The following is a 22,947-nucleotide window of genomic DNA, read 5'->3' on the forward strand; positions in this document are numbered from 1 at the left end:
ACTTGCCAGTGTCAATATGCTGGGAATAAATGTCACATGAAGCACTGAATTAGAGCTAGGAGCTCCAGAATCACAGAGAAGTGTGCAGTTGCAAATTAACACTACCTCTCACAAAGATCCTGGCTTATTTTGTTACGGAGGAGGCCAGTTGGATGAAAATATTTCTTTTTGGATGGTAGTTATAGAAGGACCGGGGTCACAGAAAGCTAAAATCTTTGCAAGAGCCAAGTGCTGCTTTGAATGTGGTCCTTTCTTTTACAATCTGCAACTCTTCCCTGCATGCTTAGAAAAACTTTCTGAAGAACCATTTTGAAGTGGTACAGCACAAGAAAAGCATTCCTCCTCCAGAGAACACTGAATGCTAATTTACTGTTGGCAGGTCGTGGGGAAGAAAAGACTCATCGTTGTCCCCTTTCCCAAGAATGTTTTTTTTCCTGTCCTTTTTGTCAATTTAGGGTTAAAGTTCTCTGTTTCCTCTCCTCTGCTCTGGCTTCGATGCTTTAGGAGACCTACCCAAGGCTGCTTTTCTGTGTCACTGCTCAGATAAAAGAATACCCCAAAGGCCTTCTGTAAAGCTGCTAATTAGACAATGTTAGGCAGTGATAAGTGAAGGGAGTGTGTAAACACAGCAGGCATTATATCCACCCCGATATCCTACATACTGGTGTGAACACTGGCACCAGTTAAGGCATGGTTTGTTTTATGTCTGGCTGCCTAGCACATCCCAACAAGGCACCAATCTGGTTTGAAAGCCCTGTTCTGTCACCAGCTCTTGGATTATTTTTTTGTAAGTCAGCTCTCAGATTGTAAACACTGTTTGGGTGAGGAACCTCACTGCCTTCAGTTAGAGTCTGTATATGCTGGGTATTTTGCTCTTGTTTTGAGTTCCATTAGAGTAAGCTGCATCTTGAATAAAAAATCTATTAATACATTTCCTCTACAGCTTCTCAAGATTTACATACCTAAAGGCTCCCTCTGTCCTTGTGGGACATGTCAGGGTCCTTTTAGAAACAGCCTGATGTCCTGCAGTACCATTGCAACTGAGGCAAATAAAAGCCCCCTTGAACGTGCATTAGTGCAGAGCACAGGCCTGCCCTTTCCCACCAGGGAATCTCCAGCTTGCCTCAAGCCTGTACTTACTTCACCAGTACAGACACAAGGGAAGTCTAGACTCAGGTGCAAATTGACAGTAATTTCTGAGGCAAGCTAGATTTTATGTTTTAATGAAGGTTCATGGGACTAAATTATGTCTTTAATGACATCGTTGAAGCATTTTATTGTTTTCAGAGATTTAATTATGAAGACATCCCTGATTTGTGAAGCTTAAATAGGCAAATTCATCTACAGATGTTGCCCATCACTTTGTTTATAGGATTATATATTAATCTTTTACAGCCATGGAAATGAGTGTTCAGTGGTTATCTTAGAGCTCATCATTACCAAACACAGGACAATCCCAATGTCTTAAATGCCTGTAGCTTGGAAAGGCTTTGAAAGTGTTGTCTATGTGGTAATTAGACCATAAACTATGTACTGTTTCACTGTAAAAGAAAAAAGTCCTCTGCACTCCATAAATCTCCAGATATTTACAGGAATGGTTTCCTTTCTGAATTATGATTCAATAGTGGTTTAGAGCAGAGCTGGCTGCTAGGCAGAGAGTTCAGACATGTCCAAACCTGCCACACAAACAATAAAAGTGATGCACTGTGAGAAGCAGGGACTTAAATCCCTTTTCATGAGAGATGCTGAAATGACTCTAAAAAGCTGTCACTACCACAGTTTGTCTGACCTAGAGCTGAAGGTGTATTTTAAAATGAATCAAACTAAACAGAGCTTGGGAGGAATATGAGATGTGAAGTGGTGTGTGGTTCATATTCATATCCAATCCTAGATATTGGATAAATGAAAAGTTAAACTAGGAAAGAGCAATAAGAGAGGCACGTGCAGGTGTCCAGCTAGCTCACTATATCCAATGCTTTTGATAAGTAATAACTCTGATGCTGTCATTTTCTATTCTGCACAAGCAATGTCAGGGAACACAGATGAGAACCTGGCAGTCATTATATTGATCTGAATTCATGCACGAATTTGCTCAGCTCCTGTAGCTATTTTGAGGTGAATTGTACACTGAAATTACAGAGAATGACCCTGAAAACAACTGGACTCTTTGTAAGCATGCACTGCACACAGGGCTATGGAAAAGTTATTTTGCAATTTTTGTCTTTTCTGGGTGAATTCCTTTAGTGGCATGATGTGTTTTGGGCTTGAAAGGTCCAGCCTGAGAACACTTTCCACTTCTGAATGGTCCCATGCTGGAACAAGTAGCTTGAATCTGCAGAAAGGCTTCTCCAGAGGTCTTACCAGAGAGGCTGCTATCATACTAAAATGGGACCAGAAGCTCCTGTTCTCAGTTTCAGCAGGGCTTCTCTCTGGCCTTTGGCATGGCACATGTGTTTATATTCATGGCCATGTGTAATTAATGTAATTAACTGCATCCATAATAAATTTATTTACATAATTTATATCCCCATATATAATCTGAAAGGAATCAACACAGGGCAGAACTATATCAGCCTAGTGTTTAAAGCTAGTTTTTGAAATTATATGTTCTGCATGACAATTTTCTGAGTTGAAAGCAAGGCTCAGCCGAGCCTGTGCAGGCTGGGGCCTGGGTTTTGCCTTCCTCCCAAGCACAATTACAAGGGAGTCTGTGGTAGCTGCATAGAATTGTTATGGCTAAGACCTTCCTTTTCTGGGTACAAATCAGAGCCCAACTCTGACTTAGTTGCTGCAACAGTGGCAGAAATCCCCTTAAACCAGAGCAATTCAGGTCTGTCCTCTTCATTCTTGCATCTCTCAGCATTACAATAGTCCTCCCTAGACCCTTGTGAAAAAAATACTCATCCTTTCCTCCAGCCTTTTTATTTTAGTATGTTGTTTTCTTCTTTTCTCCCACTGCCTTTTCAGTCTTGTTTTCTTTTCCTTCCTTGTTTCATCTAAGCTCTGATTCATGCTGAATAAAGTACCATCTCCTCTAACAGGCAGTTTAGTTTTAAAAGAGATAACACTTACTTTTTTTCCCCTTTTGAAGCAGTCTGCTTCAAGTAGGCAAAGGTTTTTTTCTCATTGTGTTCTGTAATTAACTTGTCTTTGAGTCACCAGTACACTCTACCAATGCAAATCATGTTCCAGCTTAGAACATTTATTGGTTGGAAGAAAATTTGTGTTTTAATCAAAGTAACATTTAAAACTATCTCAGCTGGTTTACTGGTTCTGAAAATTTGGCAACGGGAAACTTGCCAAGGATATTTATGAAAGCTTTGATGGGCTCTGAATGGGGGTGCTCTCTGCATCCTGTGGTTACATATTTCCTTTTCCAAAGTATTTCCACTCCGTAGTAGAATGGCTCTTGGGCCTTTCAAAACTGTCTAGGAGAAGAATCTGAGGGAGAGATGAGAGAAATGGGTTTTATCCAGCTCAGACAACTTAGTCATTGGCTGGAAGTACACCTGTGAGAGATACAGGAGGTTTAAACACCTTCTCCAACACAAAGATCATTTTAGTGTTTCCTAGCTAATACTTGAATCAGGGAGCTATAAATTGCAGTAGTGGGGCAGAAATACTGCAAAGTGGCTTTGTCAGTGAAGAAGGTGGGTGGGAAAGTGTTTAGGATGCTGAGGATCCATCCCAATATGAGTCTGTTCCAGCCCCTTCCCAGATGAAGGGTGGGATGGGCTTTCTGTTACTCAGAGAATAATTATTCCTGTCCCCAGAGGCTGAGGCCAGAAATTCAAGCCACAGTGAACCTAGTCCATATGTTCCTACAGAAAGCTCATGCTTCAGCAATCAAATTTTTTGGCCCAAAAAAGAATACAGAGTTTTTCTGTTGATTTCAGTGTGGCCAAGATTCCACTTGTCAATTGCCTTAAAATCTTTGGCACTTGCCTGCAGCTCATTTCTCTTACAAATCCCTGAGGCCATGATTCAACAATACAAATAAATCCAGCTTAAGGGCTCCCTGTGTCAGATCAGAAAAGTCATGACACAGAATCACAGCACAGGGAGTACTGATCCAGAGTAATCAGGCTTGCCTGCATTAAAAAATTATTGCAAACTTACGTTGGAGGCATCTTCTGCAGCGACTGCTCCAGTGCTTTTACTCTGTCAGAAATTCTCCATTCCCTTCTTAGGCAGGGGAAAATTAGCATAAACACCATGCTCTACACTCCAGCTACTTCACCAGAAAACAGATCATGTGCTGATGTCTTCTGTGCCTGAACTTCTGGCAGGTGAGCAGTGCAGAGGTCTGGTATTAGTGATCACAGAAGCAGGGCCTCAGTCCAGAAGTGTGGGAAGAGACCCAAAAAACCAAACCAGACCAACCAACCAAAAAAAACCAAACAAACAAAACAAAACAAAACAAAAAAAAACACAACCAAATGAACAAACAAAAACCAGTGCTTTTTCAGAGGCAGAAAAGATCAGGGTAACTTTTTTTCCTGGTCCTTTTGTGAGGGAAGTAGGCAAAGCTGCACAGGCAAACCATCGCAAGGAATTCTTCCTTAAGCACTGCAAAGACTTAAGATGTTTCCAAATGCTAAAGAAGATGTGAAATGTTCCAGCTGTGGCTGGAGCAGAGAGCTATTCCTCCCCAGTCCAGCACATGAAGATTTCTTAAGCTGGCCCCTGCCAAACATTTTCTGGTAGTAAAGGAGTGAAGTGCTCAGGACTTTTTTTCTGGTAGTAAATGACTGAAGTCCAGGTACTTTGTTACAGCAAGAAAAAGCTTAGTAAATCAAGGTGATTCATTTAGTGAAGTCCTTTGGCTAATAGCATCTAATTTTAAGGAAATAAATTATGCTTTCATGTAAAGCAAGTAGCAGTTCCAAACCAAGTTCCTACTGAGAAAACAAATTGATCCTTGACTGAAAATGTAGTTCACCTTTTGTGCCTCAGATCCATGTGTGAATTTTCTTTCAGTATTTCAACAAGAGATGTTATTGTTTTAATAACCAATTCCACTTGGGCACTTTGGCTCAAGGAGTAAATTCACTGTGCCACACAGCTTCCAAGTGAACATTTCACACTGACTGGGGTCATTGCTTTGTGGTCCTTGACCATGCTACTAAGTCCTCCTGGTGACAGAAAAATAGCTCAGATATCTGAGGTCACATTCACAGTAGCCAGAACAATTCTGTAGTCTCTTCCAAAACCCAAGAAATTGCAGTAAACAAGGGAGAGGCTTCCCAGAAAGTCAGCTCACAGTGAGCCTCAGAGACTTGAAGCCCTGTACTGTAGTATCCCTGCAGGTCCTTCCTCAGGGAGAGTGAACATGGATGTTTGCAGTGTTTACACGTCTGAAGGCTTTGGCTGATGTATTTAGGGACAGAGTCCCTCCTGAACCATAGTGCTGCTCATCCTTCAGCACAGCTGTTCTGTCTTTGTAGCTCTTAAATGCAACCTGGGCTGAAAGGGACAAATGGTAATTAATTCATTACTGATCATGCTCATTGTTTTCTTGCACAGTTTGTGTACAGAGCACACAAGATAGCACATCCCCAAGGTCTTAGCCACTACAACAACGCATGAGGGAGAGCTCCAGAGATGAAACTTTCCCATTTCATGGCACCAGTGCTCTGAACCACTCAGGGTGTTTTGTTCTGCTGTCAGGCAAGGTCTCCAGGCAGATCATTATTATTGATGTCTCCTTTTTAACAAGAAAAAAAACCACTCCAAAAGTAAACAGAATGAAAATGTGTAAGGAAAGCTGCTAGTTCAGTTTCTTGGAGTCTATAAAATTGGCAGAATGGACAGATTCTTGGCACTAGAGCAAAGTCAGTGAGGCAGAAAAACAGGGAGAATGATACCTGGGAGTGTAAAATAATCACAGTCAAGATCTGGGTTTTTTTAAGCAAGACAAATGGATAGCATTGTTATGACAGGGAAGATTACAGAAACATTCAAGCACTTAAGATTCTAGTCAGGAGTGAGGCTCTGTTGTGTTCAGTCTTATATAAATGCATAATAAGATGTAACCCCTGGCCTGGAGATACTACATTCTGAGAGGCAAGACTCAGAGAGGCTGGGGAGATACACAGGCACAGAGAGGGGAAGCAACATGCCCCAAGTCAGACAATAGCTTGGTGGCAGCAGTAAAAATAGAATCAGAGCCTGCCTCTTCCCACACTGATGTGACAGGATCTCACTCCCTCCCTGACTGATGGTGGTGCAATAAATCATTGTTTGCAGAAATGAGACACAAACTACTCACATGTGCAGCTGCAAACCTGTTCCATGCAGAGGTTTTCAGCTATCTGTTGAGCTGTAGTTGTGTATTAGATGTGAGGTCATGGAATGGTAAAGGTTGGAAGGGACCTCTGGAGATCATTTAGTCCACCCCCCCTTGATAAACGCAGGTACACCTAAAGCAGGTTGCACAGGAATGTGTCCAGATGGGTTTTGAAAGTCTCCAGAGAAGGAAACTCAACAACCTCTCTGGGTAGCCTGCTTCGGGGCTCCAGCACCTTCAGAGTAAAGAATTTTCTCCTTAAGTTCAAGTGAAATCCCTTGTGTCCTAGTTTGCACCCATTGCCCCTTGTCCTCTCACTGGGCACCACTGAAAAGAGCCCATCCCCATCACCTCCACCCTGGTCCCTGGATAGTGCATTTAAGCCCAATAAAAATCAGATTGTTTTCCTAAGTAATGTTTTGTCAATCCTTTAGAAGTAGTTCTCAGAACCCCCGGTGTCTGGAAATTACAGTTTGAAAGCCTGTGTTTTATAAGACTGTTTATACACTCTTGGTCTTCAGTTTTTGTTGGGATTTTGTTGTTTGGTTGGGTTTTTTATATATATTTACACTAAAAACTAACAGCTGCAGAAATTCTGAGCCACCCCACTTCTTGTCATCTTTTTTGGACTAAAGTAAATGGAATAACTGACATTTTCATGCTGTATGAAAACTGTGAAAGTGAATTAAAGTGAACTTTGAAGAGCTCCTACAATAGCTCAGGAATTTAGAGTCAAAATCGCATCCAAGACAATCCTACCTCTTTTGAAACCCAAAACCCCTAAGATACACAAAGTACCAAAAAATTTGGGGGTCTCCAGATGAATCTCTGATCAGTAGTGGAAACATCTACCCTTGTGCCCAGGAATTAATATTTTGGAAATCTCCATGGAGATAATTGCCATGGCAATTCAGCAATGACTTCTATGTGAAACACGTTCACATTAACACCTCCAGTTTGTCCAAAATGCCCTTTCTCCATTCTTGCAACGTGCTAGAAAAAGAAAGAGCTATTGCATGTTGGATTACATTTCCAATTACTAGGAGAATACTCAGTTGTTGACAGATATGTCTTCCTGCTGGAAATAAATGTAAACCAGAATAGGAAAGCTGAAGTGATCAAACTGAGGCCTTTTCAAAGTGAAAAAAAAAAAAATAGAGAACAATTACCGGATGCAAGTAGATAAAAATTTTCCCGTGGGACAAAAATTCCTTGGAACATGCTGGTTTTGCAAAACTGTAAAACCTTCCCCAGTAGTGAGTAAGTTCAATTTGGCACACAAGGGAAGGAAAAAAAAAAAAAAGGGTTAAATGGAATTGTTCATTTAAAAAAAAAAAGTTATTTATTACTTTTTGATTACATAGCAGTTCAAGAAATGTCACTGTTAGGACAATTTTAAGGCTCATTACACATATACCAAAATCAACACAAAATGCTGTGGTTGTGCTTTTTGTGCTTTTGCTTTGATAAAACCGTCACAATATTTTTTCTCTTCTCCTTCTCTTCTCCTTCTCTTCTCCTTCTCTTCTTCTCTTTCTCTTCTCCTTCTCTTCTTCTCTTTCTCTTCTCCTTCTCTTCTTCTCTTTCTCTTCTCCTTCTCTTCTTCTCTTTCTCTTCTCCTTCTCTTCTTCTCTTTCTCTTCTCCTTCTCTTCTTCTCTCTCTCTCCTCTCTCTCTCCTCTCCCTTTCCTCTCCCTCTCCTCTCCCTCTCCTCTCCCTCTCCTCTCCCTCTCCTCTCCCTCTCCTCTCCCTCTCCTCTCCTCTCCCTCTCCTCTCCCTCTTCTCTCCTCTCCCTCCCCTCTCCTCTCCCTCCCCTCTCCTCTCCCTCCCCTCTCCCTCTCCTCTCCCTCTCCCTCTCCTCTCCCTCTCCCTCTCCTCTGCCTCTCCTCTCCCTCTGCCTCTCCTCTCCCTCTCCCTCTCCTCTCCCTCTCCTCTCCTCTCCCTCTCCTTTCCTCTCCCTCTCCTTTCCTCTCCCTCCCCTCTCCTCTCCCTCTCCTCTCCCTCTCCTCTCCCTCTCCTCTCCCTCTCCTCTCCCTCTCCTCTCCCTCTCCTCTCCCTCTCCTCTCCCTCTCCTCTCCCTCTCCTCTCCTCTCCCTCTCCTCTCCCTCTCCTCTCCCTCTCCTCTCCCTCTCCCTCTCCTCTCCCTCTTCTCTCCTCTCCCTCCCCTCTCCTCTCCCTCCCCTCTCCCTCTCCTCTCCTCTCCCTCTCCTCTCCCTCTCCTCTCCTCTCCCTCTCCTCTCCTCTCCCTCCCCTCTCCTCTCCCTCCCCTCTCCTCTCCCTCTCCTCTCCTCTCCCTCTCCTTTCCTCTCCCTCTCCTTTCCTCTCCCTCTCCTCTCCTCTCCCTCCCCTCTCCTCTCCCTCCCCTCTCCTCTCTCTCCCCTCTTTCTCCTTTTCTTCTCTCCTCTTCTTTTTTTCTCTCCAGTTGGAACAAAACAAAACAAATTTCAAATTTCAGCCCTATAGAAATACTGAAGTTGGAAGGAAGCTCTGGAGGCCTTGTGGTCCAAGCTTGTCCTCAAAGCAGAGCTGATTTCTGAGTTGGACCAGGTTGTGGAAGACCTTGTCCTCACAAATTCTGGAATTTTGCATGAGCTGAGATTTCAGAGCCTCTCTGCATCCCTGTTCCAGTGCTTCACCGTTTTCCTCATGAACATTTTTTTCCCCATAGTTTTGATCAGATTTTTTTTTTTTAGCTTGTGACCATCTCTCACACCACAGCACAACATCATGTCAGGAAGCTGAGTTGGAAAAGGATAAGCACGGAGGTCAGTCAGCCATAACAGCAGGGTTGAGGAAGGCAGGATGTGGTGGTGTTGAGGAAGCTAATTGTGTTGATTTGGGGTTTGACTGTTTCTGTGAAGTATCATCTTAAAAAGAAACTGGCTAGTGCTGATCACACCAAAAATGGGAAAAAAGCAGGGTGAGGGACAGCCCAGCTCTGGCAGTGTCTCACTTCCCAAATCTATGCATTTTAGTTTCTCTCTCACATTCTCCCTGTCCAGTGCTCCTTCACTATCTTTCCCCTCCCTCATCATTGACATCTTTCAGGGAGACAAGTCTTTTCTCAGCAGCAGTTCATCAGTGCAGATGACTTTAGAGACACAGAATGTCACTTGGCCTCATTGTCACCTGCAGAAAACTTTAAGCTAAAATAGCCTTCTTACCCTTCTGACAAGGGTCTGCATTGTTTTTAGCTGAGTGGACAGTGCAAAATGTCAAGGCTTTTATTTCCTACAGACCTGTAACATTCTTTGCCCTGATTTTTTAGCAGTGGGTGGGACTGAAAACTTCTTAATATCCAGGGAAGTGCTTACTGTCTGAAGATAAAGACATAAGATGATTTCCTGAGTGCATAAGTAGAGGTGACTGCCTGACACACAAAAACTGGGGGGACCAAGCTCTCAGGTTGTTTTTCAACTGGTTGAAAGGGGAGAGCAAATTACATCATAAAAGGCAAACAACAGCTTGCAGAATTCCTTGGGGGGTTGGTGCAAAATGCAGATGCTGCAGTTGCACTTCTGAGGGCAATAAAGAAACCAAAGCAGGTTGTTTAGTATGTCTGTGGCTGAGCAAAATGAAACATCTGATTCTGCAAGAGCAAGCCACAGCCCTCAACCTGGGGACTTTTCAGGAACCAGGAACAGGCTGAACTCATGTGTCAGACTGGCAAATTGTATTACAGTCAGGCCCACTCAAGAAACATTTGAGCACATGAGGATGCATCAGTGGATAGGATTTTTTGTTCAACTGGAGCAGACAAAGGAGGTTCCTCTATTACTTAGCCTTGCTATTGCCATCAAGAGGTGCAGGAAGGCAAACATAATAGCTGTAGCACAGAGCCCAGCTCTTGTGGCTCTTTAGCAACCAAAATAAGTTGAAACCACCCTCAGAGAGATGTGAATGGGTTCAAGGACATTACAGGGTCAGTGGCAATGATGTGGAACAGAATAATGAAATGCAGAGGTCTCCAGATGAGTCTCAGTGATTGCCATGATCATATATCATATGCTACAGCTGCACCTCTGTCACTTGTGTTTCAGGCAGATAGTCTGCAGTCCTGTATCCCTCAGTAATGGGAGAAGGACTAGATTGATCAAAAAGAGTTTTTCCACATTTAACTTCTCTGTTGCTGTTTCTTTTGAAAAGGGCTGTAGGGTATTGCATTATTTCCACCTTTGTTGGAAAAAAAGAAAAAAAAAATCTCTTACAAAGATTCTTATTAAATTGTCTCCTGCTGGGACTGAGTTACTGAGTTGGGTTATCTGAGCACTCCAGAATGCTCTGAAAATAGAAGAGGGAAAATGCTTTAATGGGGGAGAAAGTGCATGCCTGCTCTTAAATGTTAATGTGAAATTTCCTAGAGTGTTGGACAGAGAGAATTGTAGCTATTGAATTAAATTTCCCACTAAAAATATTCTAGTCAACTCCAAACAGTCTTCTCTACCCTTCTCTGTTTCCAAAAGCCTTCTGAAGATTTTTCTCTTTGAAACCAACCTTCCCTTTATCTTCTACTTGATCATTTGCAGTGATGCTTTGGGGGTCAGTTATTTTTTCTGCACACATTTCACTCCTTTGTCAAGCTGGCTTCCGTGTAACCATTGCTGTGTGTTCTGCTGAAAACACCTCAGTCGAGGAAGCATCTCAAAGCCCACTCATGAGTGAGGCCATAAAGAAGCAGTCCCTCCAGCAAGGAATTTGTGATCTAACCCCCAGTTAGCAGTCCAGCCCTAGACCCATTCCATTCAGACTAATCCTAACAATCTGATTTACAGTATAAGATGTCAGTTACAAGACAAATTTCTGATTAGGTAGCCACAGACTTCCTTCAGTGCATGGAGATTTCTCTTTTAAACCTGTGCTGCTACGTGTCATAGTAATGATTGAATTCTTGCCTTAGCACTTAGAAGATACTCAAGGTGAGCTGGTAGAAATGTCTGCATATACTGGGCAGCTGGAGTCTCAAGACAATGGTTGTTTACTGTATTGATGTTGAAGAGGGCATGCTTCCAGGAGTTTGATTTGCTGTTATGACCTGTGGGAGTACAGATGATACTGCCATCACTTATCTGCATTGTTTTCTCACTGGGCTTGTGTTATGAAAAGAGGGAACAACTGAATAGAACACCTGAGTAAATTGCACCTAACCAATCCTTGCCAATTGCTCAATGTTAGTCTGGAATTTGGGACAGGAGATGATTCAAGCCTCTGATAAAACTGCTTCTGAAGGGAATGATTGTGTCATTTTGATGAACTGTGTTGAGAGCTTTGGTTTTCACATATGTTTTCAACAGCTCATGGAAATTAACTGATCCCTAACCATATCAATGTCCAGATTATCCCAAGCACTGAAGTCACAGAAAAGTTAAGTGTTAATTTAGGGGCTCTGATTGTGTCCTCTGACCCTGATCCATGGGTGTGCTAAAGAAAATAAGAACCAGACAGGAAAGTGATCCAGTCTGTGCCATCATTTGTCCTGTGATGCACTGGGCTGTCCAGGCACACCTGTACATTCCTAAGTTACCCTGAAAACCAGCTCCACTGAGTAGGATGCTTTTCATGAAACTACATCAAAGAGGAGATTACAGCTGCTAGAGAGATCCCACCAGTGGAGATGACCCATTGTCAATATTGAGCTGCTCCTTAAGCCACTGTGAAGCTGTCACTGAAAGGAAGGCATGAAAATGCAACCATACTGCAGCAATGAAGCTGTGAAAGTCAGAGCAGTCTAACACATTCTTCTTAGTGATTGTTTCTTCCTGAGCTCATCAAGTAGAACATCTTGGCTTGGTGATCTTGCTGAGAAGCACCATTTAAATTTAATAGATACCCAGCATGGGTCCCAACCTCCAGCTATCTTTTCTGTAGCACTCACTGCTTGAAAAGTAGTTCAGGACACCTGCCCCTGTGCTCTGGATGAATCAGATCTTGTTTTTAACCAGCAGAGTGGGGAATCTCTGCAGCATCACAGGTGTATGCTTGATGCTCTGTGCCATTGATTTATTATGGGAAACCCAAATGTACTTTATGGTGTGAGGGGAGGTAGGGGAAACATAATACTATTTCTGAATTGAATTATCCTTCTGGTTTTTGTACTTAATTAAGAACTCAATCTTGCTCGAGGCTGAAAAGCTTTGGCTTCAGTTTACACAGGCACGTGGTACCCGTCTGCCTGTCCAAATTTTTTACCCTTACACACTCCAGCAATATCTCTGTAAAAACTGATGACAAAAAGCCTATTGATTTCAGCTGAGCAGGAGCCAGTAGATGCTGGTTTTACCTGGACAGTGTTCTCTGACAGATGTAGCTCAGTAATAATTCATGTAGTTGGATCCAACATAAAAACATGAATGCACAATTAAAAAAAAAAAAAAATCAGTTCTGAGCCTGTTTTTGTCCTTTCCGCTTGATCAACAGGAACAGAGGGAAGGGTGAGAAGACCTGTAACAAAAGGTCTCCATAATTTCTGCTGTACTTCATTGCTGAAATAAGCATCAGCTTTCTCTCTGGCAGAGTGAGAGGGTAACACAGCACCCTATTACTATTTATAAGATGTTTTCTTTGGTGATGCTTTTACCACACCAAGTTTGCAACTCTTGAAACCTAATCTAGATTGGAAAGCCTGGTAGAGAGAAGAAGATTGTTGTTCTGTACAAGGGGAGTGTGAGGTACAATTTCAACTATGGGGCAACCAGTAGAGCTTGTATCAGATGACAGAAGACATTGCTGCGACTGACTTACACAAAGGAATAGTGGAAGCATGTTAGTTAATCTCTGCAACAACTTACAGGGTGTCCAGCCACAGGGAAGCTCTAAGTGTGTGAGGAGACAGATAAGAGTTCACCAGTTCTGTCCTGGAAAATACTGGAGGTCCCTGGGAGAGTCTGTGTACTTTCAGGTCTCTTAGGAATTTTCAGGACTCCATGGAGATTTATCCAGCATCCCTCTCGTGCAGCAATCCATCTCTGACACCAGGTTGCTGGAGCAGGAGCTCTCTGATCCCTGCTTCATGTTCAATGATTTCTGAAGTGGATTCAAACATAAATTGTGGATGTGTCTTTCTCCCTTCTCTTGAACCAGAGTGGAAGGTCAGATCCAGCTATGGATTCAAACACTGAATTTCAGGCCTATCTGTGATTTGTATTGCTCTGTCATGCTTGTAACATGAAAAGTAGTCTGTTTAGTGAGAAAGTGGACTCTGTTCCTGTTCCAGCTCCCATATCCCTGATTCAATCTAAACCACATGTCCCTCACAAAGAACCTTTCAAAAGCAAAGAATTTCAAAAATCACTGCTATGAATGGTCCAAGAACCTACATTGTAAAGAAGTCCCCAGATGATCTATCACCATGCAGACTTGTTTGGTAACTTGGATTTCTCACTCCAGCAATGGGTCAATTTTCACACACATACAAAAAGATCTTTTGTTTTCCCAAATATGTGTGAATCTTATGGAATCCTTTCAGGGAAAAGAATAAAAAGAACAAAACAAACAAACTAAAAAAAAAGGCGTATCTGTAGTTTGAAAGAGTAATGTGCCAGAAACAGCTGCTTTGAAAACATCCTTGCCTCTATGTGTTTTTCATTAAGAAAATGCATTCCCTAACAGAAATTAGTACCAGTTTTCACTAAGGACTCAAGCATGTTCTTGCCTGGACATCTGTTGATAGAAATAATGTAGTAAAATGTGAATTCAGAGGAATTATTGTGTATATTTGAGGAGATAACTTGTAACTGGGTAGTAACTCTGACAAGCTGCTTTTAAATGCAGAGCTGTACTCAATTCAGCTACTAAACCCTGCATAACAGAACAATGTGATTATTTCTGGATCACACTTGCAGATCAGTTTTACAACTTGCAAACAAACAAAAGAGAGGAATTGCAGAGTGGCACAGAAGTGTCACCAGGGAGCAAACTTGGGAACAGTTAGGCTTGGAAAGGAAGTTTACAGTGAAAGCTGTTTTGTTGTTGTGATTTACATTTCCACTAAAGCTAAACCCCAGGAGAATTTTGGCCAGTGTTGGGTGTTTGCAAGCTGGTGAACACAGAATGTAGACTTTCCTCACTAACTGGATTTTAAAACTTGCCCAAAAAAATTCTTGCAAGAATGAAAAGCTGTTAAGTTCTGCATTAATATTGGGGACGGTTGCGTTAATAGGACAATAATTAATTGGTATTTGGCCTAACAGGACCAAATTCTGACCTGAATTTAAGATTTAATCATAATCTTTTTGCAGGATTTGTTATGCAAAATAACTAGTGAGCAACCTCCTCCCCCTTCCTAGGAGGCTGCAGAAGGGAGTGGTAAATAGACTCATTCTGCATGGAGATTGACTTGCAGGGAGCAGTTTAAATGCCTGGATGGAAAAGGCAGAAACTTGAGCACACATTTCACTGCTTTCACTTCAATTTTTAAGCATTGTGCCCTCCTGCCTTGAGTGAAGGCTCCTACTTCATGGTGTCCATAGCAAGAGTATTACCAGCATCTCTCTAGCAGGCTCCACAGGCACTGTTTGCTGCTCCATTCTGTGCCTCCAGGTTATGTGAAGGCTTTGTGTGTTCTTGCTGTTCATCTTGTTCAGCGACTTTCACTTTTAATCAGCTGAAAAGAAAACTGAGTGATCTGCAAGCAGATTCAGAGGTGGTTTTCTGGGGAGGCAGCACTTGCCAGTAACCAGTTCCATACCTTGTTTTCATCTGCCCTTTCATTTCTGTGAGGGCTCTTTCCCAACACATCACTCAGGCTGTTTTTAAAATTTTGGTCCAGCATACACTAAAGCCAAACCTTTTTGGTTTCTTGCCTGGTTTGGATTTAAGAGGATGAGTGTGTGCTGGTTTAATTTACTTCCACATCAATTCTTACATTCTTTTCCCACTGCAAGGCTTCAGCTTTTCTGGCTATCCTGGCAGTAGCATTTGGAAAAGTCATAAACCCTACTTAAAACAACTTAATCTAGACAAAATGGTGCTGAAAGGAAACAAGAAAAAAAAAGAAAGAGCACACAGCTTAGGTATCCTTGTAAGTCTGAGAACCTCACAGCTATGAGAGAAGAGTTTTGTCTTTGGACCCAGCTGTCACACTTTAAGATGTTGTTATTTTAGCTGTTCACTCTGTCCCTCTGCTCAGTCTAGAGCTGGCTCATTTATGCCTTGTGACTGCAAATGCCTCTGAATTCAGTAAAGACACAGTTCAAATCAGTTCTGGTAGTATTGTACCTGAGATATTGAAGATACTTGGAGTTCAGACAAGACATGAGCTCAAATCTAACCATCTGTGCACAGCAGACAATTGTATTTCCCCTGTTTGTTGAGCCCAATAATTGGTGTTTCATTCAAGCATCTGTTCCAGAAGGAGAGCGTTCTTGCTTTGTGTAGTAGAAGACATGGTGAAACAGTCCATTGCCTTGACTCTTTCTTCAGGAGGCTGATCATCTTCCCTTAGAAAAACACTTCTCTAGTTTGTTGTCTCAGTTTGTCTGTCTTTGACCTCAGGTCACTGGGTCTTGTTCTGTCGTGCTGTGTTCAGCAGCTACAAGACACCACTTCAGCCTCCTGCAAAACATCATCTTCTCTCCTCGCCCCACCAGGTAGCATGGTTCACATTTACCAAGTTCAATGCCCCATCACAGTCAGTTTTCTTAATTGGATACAACCGTTAGTTGAATCTCCTTTGCATCCCAGGTTCACAGTTCTTCTTGGAATGTGCCATCCCATTCACTGCAATTAAATCAGCAGCCAGGGCAAAAATGTGCTGGATTTATGACTGACTCCTCCATGCACTCGTGTAATAATCCTCAGATAAACTGATCATGAGATTGTGCTACTTAAAGCCAGTGTTTATCTTTCCAAGCACTTAAGGCATTAAGTGTCAGTATGAGAGGAAAATGAAATGTTGGCAGAGAGTTTTCAGAAACAAACATGAACTGGAATATTAAGAGACTTGATGCAAGGAGGGCTGTCGAGCAGATTTATGGTTTCATCTGACAGGTTCTAGCTTTTAAAGATAATAAATTCTGTGCTGTTTCTGATTTACTGCTCTGATATAAGATATACTGCTCTGTACAGATCAAAGTTGAAATTCTCTATCAGATCACTCTGTAATTGCATCCATATTAACCCAGTGGCAGTGCAATTCTGGAAGCTTAAGGATCCTCCAGAAAGTTTGCCTAAGTGTGTTAGAAGAAAGATATGGCTAGATGCATGATATTGCCTGGGAAACAGCTTAAAAGAGAAAGGAGGTGCTTATTCCTGACTTTAAAAGGGTTTTGTGATTCTATCTGAAATGGGTTTTGTTAACCCTATCATTCCAGCTGAACTGAAGGTGTTTGGGGGGAAAATAAGTCAAAATGTTTTCAGAGTGTGGTATCTGATGGCAGCCAACAGAAGGTGACTGAAAACAGCTGCTTGCTCACATGGGTACTGAAACCCTTTCCTGGCAAAATAGACAAGGGTCACTTTTCATCTAGAAAAGAGTAGATTGCTTCTCTCTATTCTTTGTTTTCAAATACTTTTAATAGCCTATGGATAAGAGAACAATTTCTCGTGTTGTAACATGAATATCATTTTGTTACAAAGAGTTGTTATTCTGGTTTTTGGAGGGAAAAAAAAGGCGTTTTTTGCAGAAAGCTTTAGGGAGGTTTGCAGGATTTCTGCTCTCAGGAATTTTGACAGCTTTTGTTTTTATTTTGGTTTGGAACTTGGCACAACTGAAGCATTGAAATTCGAAGTTAAATGCACTTTTCATGCTCTTTAATATATGGTAACACACCCTTTACACCCTTTGATGTTATGGTCTGACTAGAGAGGTGATTGCCCCTTGTACTCAGCACAGGTGAGGCTGCACTTGAATACTGGATTCTATTTTGGGCCCTTCGCTACAAGGAGGATATTAAAGTGCTGGAAAGGGTCCAGAGAAGGGCAATGATGCTGGTGAAGGGTCTGGAGAACAAGTCCTATAAGGAGTGGCAGAGGGACCCAGGGTTGTTTAGTATGGAGAAAGAGTGGCTTAGGGAAGACCTTCTTCCTCTATACAACTCCCTGAAAAGAGGTTGGACCAAGGTAGATGTTGGTGTCTTTTCCCAAGTAGCAAGTAATGGCCTCAAGTTGCACCAGGGAAGGTTTCAGTTGGACAATAGGAAAAAACTTCTTCCCTGAAAGGGTTGTCAAGCCCTGGAACTGGCTGCCTAGGGAAGTGGTTGAATCATCGTCCCTGAAGGTGTTCAGAATACATGTAGACATGGCACATCAGGACCTGGTTTAGTGGGCATGGTGGTGTGGGGTTGTTGGTTGGGCTTGATGATCTTAGAGGTCTCTTCCAACCTTAATGATTCTATGATTCCAACTTTAAAAGCTGTGTAGATGTGGTGCTGAGGGACATAGTTTAGCAGCAGACTTGGTAGCGTTAGGTTAATAGTTGGAGTCAGTGATCTTAAAGGTCTTTTCCAGCCTAAATAATTCCATGATTTGAGACAGAATAGAGCTGCAAATTCAGACTTGGTCACACTATGCTTTGAAATCTTTTCTGAGCCCTGCATTCTGTAGTCAGATTCTGTCTCAGTTTCCTCACATGAAGGTTCTCCTGGTGCATAGTAACCTAGAAAAGAGTGTGAGAAGGCATCACTCACATGTTTGCAGAGGGATGATCTCACCACAGCTCCTCTGCTCTCAGAGTCTCTGGCTCCCCTGAGGACACCCCTGAGACCTGTTTGATTTCTGATTTTGGCAAAACACTTCCTCCCATGAAAACTGACATTAAGAATTAACTTCAGTGGGACAAGATTCAACTCTTATTATTTTGAAATCATGTCGCTAATATACTCATTGGAGCCTTGCCCTGGGTGTAATAAAACCTGGTTTAAATTGTCAGAGGGTTCAGCTGCTGCCTTGAACAGCTGCATTGCTGTAATTTGCCAATAGGATGTATTACATCCTGATTACAGTTTGTGTTGAGTGATAGGCCAAAAATACAAGGCAGAAATGTGGCTAATCATGATAAAGGAGGTAAGTATATTCATCTACTGTCCACATTTCATATTTGCAGAGCAGATGCTGTTTGTTCCCCTTCAGCTGCATTTACATGGAAATGCACTTTCATTCTGAAGTTGTCTTAAGGTTAATGAAAAATATGATTGGGCATTTTGATTGTGGAAGCAGGGAGAAAGGTGAAATATCTTGGAAGGCTTCTCTTTGTTTCCCAGCCCTGATAAGCTTACGCAAATCAGTTAGATGAGCAAAGTGAGCCAGTCCAGGCTGGAAACAGATGTCTGTGAAAGCTGAAGAGACCATGATTTTAGCAGATGGGATGCCAGCAGTGGTGCAAATCACACTCGGAAGGGCTCTACCACTCCAGGGATTAAGCCTGAGTGGACCTGAATGGTCTTTTATTGCAGTCATTCCCACCAAGCAATATGCAGTTTGTCATGCTGCAATTAAACCATCTCTCAGTGACTTGCCTCCCTGGGCCATAAAGCCAGGCCTCAGATGAGGGCTGCATTAGCACACTATCTCCATTATACACCAGAGAGGTCCCCAAAGTGTGAGGTCAGGGTGCAGAGGACCTTCCTAGCTCAGTAAGAGATCTATTCCACTTCCACAGGCCCATGGTTCCAGCCTGGGGAAATGTGTAAGAGATGCCCCAGTCCCTTGCTTTCAGCCCCCCAGCCCAGCACCACCACAAGTGTAAGAGATGCAGTGCCAGGAGCAAGTGGAAGCTCGTCCGCCGGGGATGAGGCATGAAAATGAGCTGCTGCCCTCACGCCTGGAGCAGGGCTTCTAGCTCCTGTACTGATGGCAATTAAACAATGTTCCTTTTTGTGCTGTGCCGTGGAGTGCTGAACTCAGCTGGCCTCGTACCATAATGCACAAAGTATCTTGCATCTCTCCTTCACCCCTCTCTGCATCTCCTCCAGTGCCTTGTTACTAACTAACTGCCATGATTCAAACTGGAGAGATTAGATCACCCCAGGGGTCCCTACAGCAGAGCCTACTTAACACCAGCAGTAATCTGGCATTATGTGCTTTGGGACAGCAGTCTATAAAAACACAAGCAGAGCAGTTCCCATGGGCCAGCCTGTGCAGCCAGGGTTGCCTGGCTCAGCTATTTTCTGTTCTGCAAAGGCCACTTATTTCAGAGTGAGAATTTGTGTGCTGCAGCCAGCTATGACTCAGAGCAGTCTTGCTGCCCCCCATGCTGAAACCATGACTTTGGTCCTGAGTACAGAGGCTTTTTCTCCCTGATGGCTACCATGACCTCCTAAGCATCTCTTGGGGGGTCACCCATTCACTCCAGTCCTTAGCACCTTCAGACTGCACTGCACAGAACCCCCCCCCCCCCCCGCAGTGTTGGCTTGCTAAAATGAAGTCATCTCTGGTGTTTGTATTTGCTCAGCTCTGGTGCTGCCTCCCTGCTAAAAGTAGGTGCTGCCTCAGATCTGCTGCACTCACCACATGGGGGGATAGAAGATCCTTTGGTGATGCCAAATATAAAGCAGCCGTTGAACCACTTCAGTCTGTTCCTTGCCAGACACAGCCCCCAGTGCGCTGTCACCACCGCTCACGGTCTCCTGCGCTCTGTTGGAGGCAGAGCAGAGTCTCCCCAGCCTCAAGCCCTGACATACGGCAGAGCCCCCCCTGACTGCAGCCTGAGGGACACAGCTGGCTCCTGTACCACAGCCCACAAGCCTTTGTGCAGCAGGCAGGTCTGTAAAGCCTGATGAAAGGGACGATAAGGCTAAAACAGGCTTTGAATACTAAGGGACAAAAAAAAAAAAAAAGGGCACCTGACTGTACCAGAACATGTGTTAGCAATGAAAAAGAAAGCCTGTGTTTCATATGGTCATTAGCACAAAGCCCAGGATGGAGCACTCTCAGCCTTGCTCTGAGAAGGTGAGGGATGCCTCTGTTAAGAAGTTGTGAAGGTGAGGGATGCATCTATTAAGAGGCTGACTCCCCAGGGCCCTTTCCTAAACAAGGGTATTGTCCTCCAGGAATGACAGTATGGTCTGGCTGCTTCTAATCTTGCTGAAACACTCTGAGACCTCCAGATGAGAAGTACCTCAGAAAAAAAACCCCAACAATAGATACTCTTAATTCTATCTTTGTCTCCATCTCTCTGGGTGCAAAATACAGTCCACAATAGAGTCCCTGGTATATCTAATCAGAACATCAGCCACTTGAAGACATTCAGCTACACCAATATGCTGTGAAGTATGACATCAGGGTGGCCTGGAGTTTAAAATAGAGACCATTTCCAACTGATGTTGTGTTACTGTGCTATGCCAAGCATAAGATCCCAAATGCACCACGAATAATTGGTGTAATGCTTTTACTTTTCATGTCCAAGTCTTTCTTCTACTCAGTTTTTGTCAATTGTTTCTTGCATTCTTAATTGCTAGCAGGGAAGGATGATGCCTGTGGGGTAAATACTTTTCCAGCCAAGTAACAGCAGACCCCAGAGATAAGTTTTAGCCTTCAGAGCAGATGATGAGTTACACCAGGCCTCTGTGACTAGCTGAGCTGCTCCTCCTATTACAAACATAAGGGCTTGACTTAGTACCAATAAAGTCACTCTCTTGAGGAAAATAAAGACAATATGGTAATGCTGAAGTATGATCCACATTTGAGAAACAAAGTAATTTAATGTTTAATTCAGATTGTTCCTACAGGGGCGATGAGAGAGAGCAAGGCATTGAATTCTTGAAACACTTTTTGCCCAAAACACTGCTTGGCAGCCACCTGGGATGTACATTCATCAGCTTGGGCTGGGGTCAGGGCTGGGTGTGTTTCCAAGACATTCTTTGTGACAAAGATAATCTTGTGTTTGACTGAGGGTTTGACAGGCACAGACTTGATTAACTTGGCTGTTGTAGTGCTGTTAGAGGAGCAGGGCTGTACAAACAAGAACTCTCCAGTGGGTTTTTCAGAGATGACCCATGACTGCACTCCAGTGAAGACAGAGACAGACCAGCAGTGATGCTTTTGTACCTCTCAACCTGGTTTTCCCCAACAAAGTTCTTCAGGGCATTAGCAAGATGGTATGGTTAGGCAGCCTGCCCAAGAAGGTCAGCCTGAGGTTGGAATCAAAACCTCACTCACTGTCTCTTATTGGTATAATTCATTAGTCTAGTTTCTTCAAGGATTTGTCCTGATGTCTTGTCAGGAAGGAATAATTCCTTCTTTTCCTCTTTTTTCTAATGTTGCTCATGCAATTGCTGTGCTAGTGACTACAAGCTCAATAGTCCTGGGATCAAAATAGGACCACATGTGCCAGTACACCATAGTGGTGATTCAGAGGGGGAATACAGGATCTTAGATGTTCTGCAAACTGGGCTGACTAAGGACAAATGGGATGCCTATCTTGTATGAGTACTTTGGAGACCCAATTCAAACTACTGCAGAAGTCAGGAGAAAATCCAAGTGAGTGACAAGGCTTGTGTCTCCCCTCCAAGCCTGCCCAGCCACGGCTGGCAAGTCAGTCCTGGATGCAGGGCACTGGGCCCCAGCAGTGGCTGTCAGAAAGGAGATGGAACAGATGTGTCTGGAGAGGTTACCTGGAGGAAACAAATATTCAGGAAAGACTTAGAAAGTTTTTAGAAAAACACCCTGTGGAAGGCATATGCTGACTGAGGACCAATGAGGACATGGTGATGCAGCCTTTTCTTTCATCCCTGGAGCCAGCTCACCAGGTGCTGAGGTGCCTTAGAGGAGCTGAGAAAGCTCTTTTGCCTCTGTGGTGAGCTCTTCTTGAGCAGCTCATCAAGGCCCACACCACAGCTGATGAATTTCTTGTGATGCTGCTGTTAGGCTTCAAGACCAAACCAAGATTGTTGTCTCAACACCCCACAAACTGTCAAGTAGAAGTTTATCATGGTCAATGAACAGTAAGACAAAGCTTCAGAGCATCACAAGCTCTCTGCAAAGCTCTTCCCCATTATTTATGCCAGGCCTTACTGCCAGTCTTGTAAAAAAAAAAAACATTTCCCTTCTTTCAGGGCAAGTTTTAGTAAATTCAATCCAGAACTGTAACACCCCATGTAACCCTGCGCAGCAAGTTGCAAAACTTCCATCTGAAAGTGTTGTTCTTGCTCCCAAATCTGTTCCTGACCTCTCTACATTTACTTTACATGAGTGTGAAATTCTCTTTGACCTAATTACAATTCCCACTTGGCATTTTGCTGCTGAATATTTAGATGTAGAGCTGCTGAACAAAAAGTGTGTCACATGCACTGTGGTCACCTCTGCCTTTCAGAATGGAGATGAGCAGGCAAGGGCTGCCTGCCCTGAGATCATTTTACATTTAAGCCAGTGTTTAATTCTCCTAATAGCCCCAAGACTGCAGGAGCTCAAAGCCTTATACCTAGGATTAAGAGACCTCCTAAATATAGGCTTGTTGTTGCAGGGAAGGCAAAAAGAACAACAGAGTCACTGAGAATTGTTCTTGAAAAACATTTATTTCTGCAATGGGTTTTATAGCACTGACTCCCAAGCCCCAGTACAACACAGTCTCCCCCTTGCATATAATTCTGGGGACAATTACCTTTGATATTAAAAAAAAAAAAAGCCATACAAAGAAGTCCCTCAAACAAACAGTTTGGTACCAAAGCAAACAGTACCCAGGTTATCCCTGGGCCTCTGCTGTTGAATGTTTCGTTGTGACTGGGGCAG

The sequence above is a fragment of the Indicator indicator genome, chromosome 19 (genome assembly GCF_027791375.1).
Source record: "Indicator indicator isolate 239-I01 chromosome 19, UM_Iind_1.1, whole genome shotgun sequence".
Classification (NCBI taxonomy): Eukaryota; Metazoa; Chordata; class Aves; order Piciformes; family Indicatoridae; genus Indicator; species Indicator indicator.